Raw genomic sequence first — 8385 nt, forward strand, 5'->3', positions numbered from 1 at the left:
TCTAACATATTGTATTTGTTTATATGTTTTTGTTGATTTAATATATACTTGTACAGCTTTTATCATTATTTTGTTGGGTAGCATGTCAGATCTCTCCATTAAAACATATAAAAGCAATTGATTATATTCCTAAGAGAAGAAACTTGTTTAAATGTTTTAGAAATTAGAGTTTGCACGCCTAGGTTTTTCGATTAAATGATACACAATAATCAATTTATTAAGGAGTTATAATTAACACGCTTTTACCTATATTATTCTAATGATTCCATAAAACTATAAGGATTGTGACTAAACTTGATGGTCATCTTGTTAACTGAAGCAAACAGCATTTGTCAGCCTAAACCTATATAGTATATAAGCCCAAGCCCAAGCCCAAGCCCAATAAGCCCAAGCGTAGATTATTTCATTGGTTCAGATGTAAAACTATGATTTTGTTATTTCCAATTTTCCACCGGACTCGACATAAATTCCAATGACCAAAAATAAAAATGAAAATTAAATCCTACTCTCTCCTCCGTCGCACGAGAATATGAACTATTTCTTTTTTAGTTCGTCCTACAATAATATGCATTTTCTAATTTTGGAAAGTATTTTCTTTCTAATGAGGTTGGACTCATTCTCCACTAACAATACTTTAATTATTTTTTTTTCCACCTCTCTCTTACTTTACCAATTTTACATTAAAATCCGTGTCAAATTTTAAAGTGCATATTTTTTAAAGACGGAGGGAGTATAAGGTTATAAGCCAACAATAATCATGCATCAACAATCCGGTCAAGCGTCATCCAACAATGGACCGCCTAATTAATTTGACCACGATAAGCAATCGAAGGACAAAATGAAAATAAAAATAAAATGCTCGCTGGCCAAAATCAACAACAATCATCAACAATTCAGTAATGTGACCGTTCAACAATGGACCACACCACATCATTCCGGGAACAACATCAATCATCAACAATTCATGAATGTTGGTTTTTGTAGCAACACCACTACTATAAGAGCATCTCTAATAAGGAAATGTAAATGAAGAAGCATATCATCTATTTTACCTTCTCAAAAAGTAAAATATACCTTTTAAAAAAATAACACATTCCAAAGGAAAAAGATACTATATAGAAAGACAAATCATTTTGTAAAAAAAATAATTAGTACTAAATGCATTCAAAAATTCAAAAATAAAGTGTAATATCTTCTCAAATACCCTCCCCTTAATGAGAAAAAGATAAATATGATAATTATATGATTTTACCTCTCCATCTCTCCATTTATCTTCTATCATTGGAGAATAAGAATATTTATTATGATTATGCACAACACTTTATTTTATTAGGAATATTTGATAATTATGATTTTTATATATATGCCGCACGCACTCCATTTTTAATAAATATTTAAAATATTACTAATACTGTGCAGAAGGCGCACACATCTATGTGTAATAAACTGAAATCAAATACTATAAATAATAACATATCCAATTTAAATTATGGTATTTAAATTGAAATTTATTATTATTTTATTTGAAAAATAGGAACATGAAATGATATTTAATTAGATTTTTAACCATGAGATGTGATGAATTTCGATCTCAATAATTTTACGAAATAAAAAAACACAACAATTTTATTGTATAAATAATAATATTGATTGATGCAATATAACAATAATTTTAGTAGTTAAATTAAATTATTTATAAATTGAACTTGATTAATTTACTAAGTAATTAATTTAACAAAATAAATTATATTTAGTTATGATAAGCTGAGATATATAATTTGAACAATAACAAAATCATCTTAAACTTAAATCATAGTACTAACTGAAATAAAACTATGAAAAAAAGGATTTTTTTTTATTCTTTTATGGAGTACATTATAAAACAAAAACCACATCAACTTCACACCTTTGAAAATTTGATTCTCAAACTATGAAAGAGTTAAAGAATCCATTTCATATACGTTAATGAATTTTTTAAAAGAAGTAAGGAAGGATATACTCTCTTTGTCCAATTAAAAATAACCGTTTTTCAATTCTCACTACAATAAAAAAACTTGTTAAGGATGTTTTTTAATACATTTAAGGATGCTAATTTGTGTTTCCAAATATGCTATCAATGCTAATTTGTGTTTCCGAGCACACTCTCCGACCCGACCCGAATGGCAGCAGCTCGTAATCACTGGCGGATCTAGGGGGGACAGGAGGGGGCGGTCGCCCCCTCCGTGCGACTATTTTTCCCTTATCGGGATGTCAAATTACCATGTCCGCCCCCTCCGTTTGCCTCCGGCGTCGCCCCGAACAATGAAAAGAATAGCCATGTCCTCACTAAATCAAGCTAATATTATATATTCCGCCCCCTCCGATTCCGGATCCTAGATCCGCCACTGCTCGTAATCCTTGCCTTTGAAGTCGATCTTATGATCCAGGAACCGCTCCGGCTTAAACGAATTCGGATCCTCCCATATAGTCAGATCCTTTCCTATAGCCCATGCGTTGATGAGAATCTGAGTTCCCTTTGGGGCAGCAGCAGATGCCCCGGTGGTGGATCCGCGGCAGTGACAAAACCAGAAAATTGAGTAAGCTTTAAAAAAAAAACTCCATAATAAAATATTTAATTTTACATGTAATGTCTGTTCAACTTTTACGACAGCTAGATGATAACAATTTTCGAAGAGTTGCCATGTTTTGTAATTTCTATTTTCGTTTTGCCGGGTCACTATTTATGTTTTCTGCGATAGATCCGACACTTGCAACATTAATTCTTTCTTGATTTATAATCAGATTCGGAATTGAAATACTACTATCATCTGGAGCATTTGTAGTTGAATCATTCCTTTGTATTTTAAAAAAATACCGATGCATAACTATAATTAATAACAATAAGATTAATTAGTGTAAGATAGTAGTATATATTAATTCAGATGCTAATAAATTCACTAACTACAACAAGATTAAATAGTGTTAAATAGTAGTTTATATTAATTCAGATGCTAATAAATTCACTAACTACTACAGTACTACTTGCACAATACATCAGTTCTAATTTAATTAAAAAACTATCAAGTGGTTCAAATCTAAAGACCAATTAAATTAATAAGAATTGAGGCAAACAAAGTACTATATCAAAAATCACGTACTGCACTACGCTATTGCACAAATAAGATAGTAAATTAATTTTACAATTCTTTCAAATAGTGAATTACTGAATTACATAGTCCCGATACATACATATAGTTCTTACCTGAATCAGCGAATAGCTGCAAAATCTCCAGCAGGCGACAACCGTGCGTTGTCGTATTGCGTAAGAATTTTTGACTTGTGAGGATTTGGGCATACTATGTCAAGGACTTAGGGCAACATTATTTTATCATAGCCCAAAAGGCAAAAGGGCAAAAATAAAAACAGCCCAACAATAAATTATTTGGCCCAAAACTAATAAGCCCAAAGTTGTCTTCTTCCCTAATCCTAATTCAATTTTCAATTCAGAAGAACGGTGCAGCGGCTGGGCTGCTCTGGGGCGGAGACCGGTCGGAGGGCGGCTGTATAGGCGGGGGCCGGGGTCTGGTGCCCAGCGGGGGAAAAATGCTAATCAATGAGTTTTCAAAAATATAAAATATAGTGCATGAAAACTTAGATTAAATCCTATGTATACATATGCACAAGTAGGGTTAGGGGAAAAATATCAAAAAATGATATATCGCTCGTAATGTATCGAAAAATATCGAAAAATTATCAAATTTTCGGTATATCATAATTTTCGATACGATACGATACCGTATCGTAAATTTTCGATACGATAACGATATGAATTTCCTTATATGGCGATATATCGTTTTATATCGAATATATGATATATATCGATATTTTCGATATACTGAATTATATTGAAAATCAATACATATTGAATTATCGATATATACAGTATATATCGAAATATATTGAAATTCAATACATATTGAAATTATATTTTTCGATATACACGTATTGAAATGGTACGATATTTCGGGATATCGTATCGATATTTGATATATCTTTCTGAACGGTATATCGAATTTCGGTACGATAAATCGAAATATAGATACAGTAATGATATTGATATTATCCATATCGAAAGTTCGATATATCGAAACTTTCGATATGATAACGATATGAAATTCTTTCATATTGATATTTTCGATACGATACACGATACAACGTTTTCGATACGATATATCGTATCGACCCTGCCCTAGGCACAAGATAAAAATATATAGGTAGATAGAAGAATGTGTTGAAAAGTAAAATGCAGAAAAGAAAATACACTAAAAGCTTTATGGACTACATTGTATTAGACTTGAATTAATTCTCTCAATGGTTACACAACTTTTTATAGGCTCTAATTCTAGCTATACATGGAAAATATATTCTAATTATACTAATATCCTTTTTGTTTGATTTTCCATAATCTTTAATTGATTTCCTTCTTTATTCTTGCCATAACTTCATCTCTTGATTTCTTGTTTTTCAATTAATTGATTTCTCCATTCCAACACTCCCCCTCAAGTTAAGCATCGAGTTTTTCGACACTTAACTTGCACGATCTTCACTTTGATAAATAGTTTATACTCATATTCCGGAGTCTTTCACTTTCATTTGACAGTTTATGCTCGTATCATAGAGCTTCTTCAATTCATCATTGCTAGTTTATACTCATATCAGGGAGTTATTTTTCTTCAATAAAAGTTTAGACTCGTTTCAAGGAGCTTCTTCATTGAAAGTTTAGGCTCTTATCAAGGAGCTCTTCAATTTTCGGTTAACAGTTTTAACTCGTGTCAAGGAGCTCTTTAATTTTCTATTGACAGTTTTAACTCAGTGTCAATGAGCTCTTCAATTTTCTGTTGACAGTTTTAACTCGTGTCAAGGAGCCAATCTAGACAGTTTTTACTCATGTCCGGGAGCCACTTTAGATAGTTTTAGCTCATATCCAGGAGCCATCAGACAGTTTTGACTCATATCCAGGAGCCATCGGACAGTTTTGACTCTTACCGAGGAGCTAATCTAGACAATTTTTGCTCGTATCTAGGAGCCATCAGACAGTTATGACTCATGTCGAGCAGCTAATTCAGACAGTTTTGACTCATGTCGAGGAGCTAATCTAGGCAATTTTTGCTCTTATCTAGGAGCCTATTTTTTTTTCATTGTGTTCTTCAGATTTTTGCAAAAGACATTTAGTCTTATTGCAATTCTTCAAGCATTTGGATATATTATTCAATCTTCTTCAAATAAGAAACTGATTTGTAATTCCTTAGAACTTGAGGGACTGCACTCTGTCCGGTGAGCTTCTCCTAGGCTGCCAAACCTTCCCAATTGCTCCAACTATTTTACTGATCAATTCCCCATCTTCCTTGGTTGCTGCATCCCCCATAGTAATAACACACACAGCCACACCACATCAGCTACTTCTCCTTTCACGGCTGTTCTCTTCTTTAGCCAATTGATTATCCACCATCGTTGGTTCTCTTTTCGGTGACTATTTCCATAGTATCAGCTTTCTGGTGACAGTTTCTCCCCTTGTGAAGGATTCCACTTGAAGTCGACACAAGCTGTCTCCGGATATTTGGTGTCTTAAAAAAGATTTGAGTTTCGTTTTTTGATCTGCTTCTTTTCCAAACGGTGATAATTCTCCTGTCACTCCTTCAATCCGATTTCTGATTCTTTAACAGTCGACGCTTCTTGGTCATTGTGCATCCCCCATCTCTGGATCTTCTCCCATTTAATTTAAGAAGGCCTCATCTTCTCTTATTGGCTTTGGCTTTTCCCGTTGTTGTTCCTTTAACATCGTCTTTTGGCAATGGGTTCTCAACGTCCTCTCGACGACATCCCATTCCCACCAACTCTTCACAGCGGCTGTGTGGCGACACTATCTCTCTCCCCCTCGCCGCGCAGACGTTAGCTGTTCCGCCTTCGTCCTCGGCAATTTCTCCTTGATTCGGAGATTGAATCGTTTGGCAGTGGTTGATATCTCCCCTCAAGCCAAACGCTTCATCCATTATAACGTGAGTTCACAGTCTCTCACGGCTGCCACCTCTTCGGCAGTAGACAGTCTTCTTCTCCCGGCATGGTTGCCCAGGGTTGGCCACTGGCCTTTCATCTTCTCACCTCGATGAATTTTCCAGCTGAGACTGTCCTCTCCCCCTCAGCCAGAGATTCAGCGGTTGAATTTGTGATGGTTTTTGTTGGATCAGATTTGTAACTGGGGCTGCTATCACTCTCTCTCTTGCACTTTCGACAACTGCTCTCTTTCCTGCATCTGGCTCCTCCTATCTCCGGCTCCATTCATTGTGGGATTTCCTTGGTTTGGTGAGGAAGAGGAGAATTGTTTGGCTGTTAAGTTCATCTCCTCCTCTGCAGAATTATTAGGCTGTTTAGTTCCTCTCCTCCAAACCGAACAATTCGTCGAGACAAGTTTCTAACCTCCTCGGCTTTAGTGGCTTTCTCAGCCTCTTTCTCGACAAGAATCTACTCGAGCGGGTTTCTTCTAGTAAGTTTCTTTCATCTTCTCGGTTGTGCCAATCTTTAACTCATCTCTGGATCTTGCATCGATTTGATTTGATTCAGTGTAGAAAACAGAGCCGATCATCTTACTCCATATCTCATCCTTCAGTTGTTCTGATCGGCAACATGTGCTACTATTTCCCTTCTTTCTCCCTCCTTTTCTATTTCATCCTTCAGTTGGTGGCTTTCTCAAAGGCCTTTCTGGCCTTCTCCTTCCCTGCAAAGACGACCTCTTTGGTGCATGGTTCCCCAGCTCGGTAATTTGAACTGGTATTAATCTCGGTAATTTGAGATTACAAGGTTTGTTTTAGGGTCCATAAATCTCAGTAATTTGAGATTATGGTATTTGTTTTAGGGTGATTTGGTTTGTAGGTTTCTTGGCTAGATATTTGGATGATTGGGCAATTTATAGGCTATGGCAGATTAGATTTTTTGGGTTTGCTAATTGATCGGATGATTGGGTAACTTGTAGTTTGGCCGCTGTTTTGGGTTTGGGAAGGTTTTGAACTTTTGACTCTATTTGGCGGGTAGGATATTTGATGAGAGTAGGCTGAGTAGCAAATAGCTGTCTGTTATGAACTGGTATTCTCACAGCTCTTATGGGAAGTATATGACTAGTTTTTTTATATATAGAGACAATGATTGATCCCTTTGATCAAACCTACTCTGATACCATGTTGAAAAGTAAAATACAGAAAATAAAATACACTAAAAGCTTTATGGACTACATTGTATTAGACTTGAATTAATTCTCTCAATGGTTACACAACATTTTATAGGCTCTAATTGTAGCTATACATAGAAAATATATTCTAATTATACTAATATCCTTTTTATTTGATTTTCCATAATCTTTAATTGATTTTCTTCTTTAATCATGTCATAACTTTATCTCTTGATTTCTCGTTCTCCAATTAATTGATTTCTCCATTCCAACCGAATGGACACAATATGTTTCAACCCAAATTGCAATAATAGTTGTATAGCCTATAATTTGACGGAGTTTCATTGTACTGGTGTTCATGCAATCTCTTTTGCTTATATAAATTTATACTTTTAGTTAGTGGAAACTTGGGGACCATCAGTACTCACTAAGTTATGGTATCTTAACGATGATGTTCACGTAATCTCTTTTGCCTATATAATCCAGTTAGTGGAAACTTGGGAACCATCGGTATAGGTTGAGACTGTAATTATTACCCAAGTATTCAGTAAGCCATAAAATAAGGAATAGTAATTATTTAATTCACCAAATTCAATCAAATTAAAAACTTTGTTATTTCAATGAAATAATTACTTTTTTTTTCTTTTCTTTCCCGGTCCTTTTCTAATTTTAATTAAACAACGTCATTTAAGCATCAATAAAAGATGTGAAATATTTTCAGCTTCGAAAAGATTGATCAATTGCTTGTAAGAAGACGAAACGTATATATGGTAATAAAATTTATGATTTCAAATAAAAATGATTAGTTTTTTTTTTGTAAATTTTGTTTTTATATACTATTATTCTAAATTTGATTTTCATTTTGATACACTCGTATACACGTAACTAGTGATCTAAAGGAAGGAACTACACAAAATTTGGATAAAAAAAACTGCACTTGTTAGTTGTTACACGAAAAGAACATAATTTTATTCTATTTGCAATAAATATCAAGTTAAATTAATGCTCAAAACACTCAATCTTTTTCCTTTGCGTAAAAATTATGGGACATAGTGCTCTCGATTTCCTTCGTTGAATCACTCTTGTTAAATTTCCTTCTTATCTTTGTCTGACATATGACAGAATATTACAAATTTTTTCCTAGTATAAATATTTACTCCCACCCGGCAACTAAAATATGTGAAAAA

This window comes from Salvia splendens, chromosome 21 (assembly GCF_004379255.2).
Source record: "Salvia splendens isolate huo1 chromosome 21, SspV2, whole genome shotgun sequence".
NCBI lineage: Eukaryota > Viridiplantae > Streptophyta > Magnoliopsida > Lamiales > Lamiaceae > Salvia > Salvia splendens.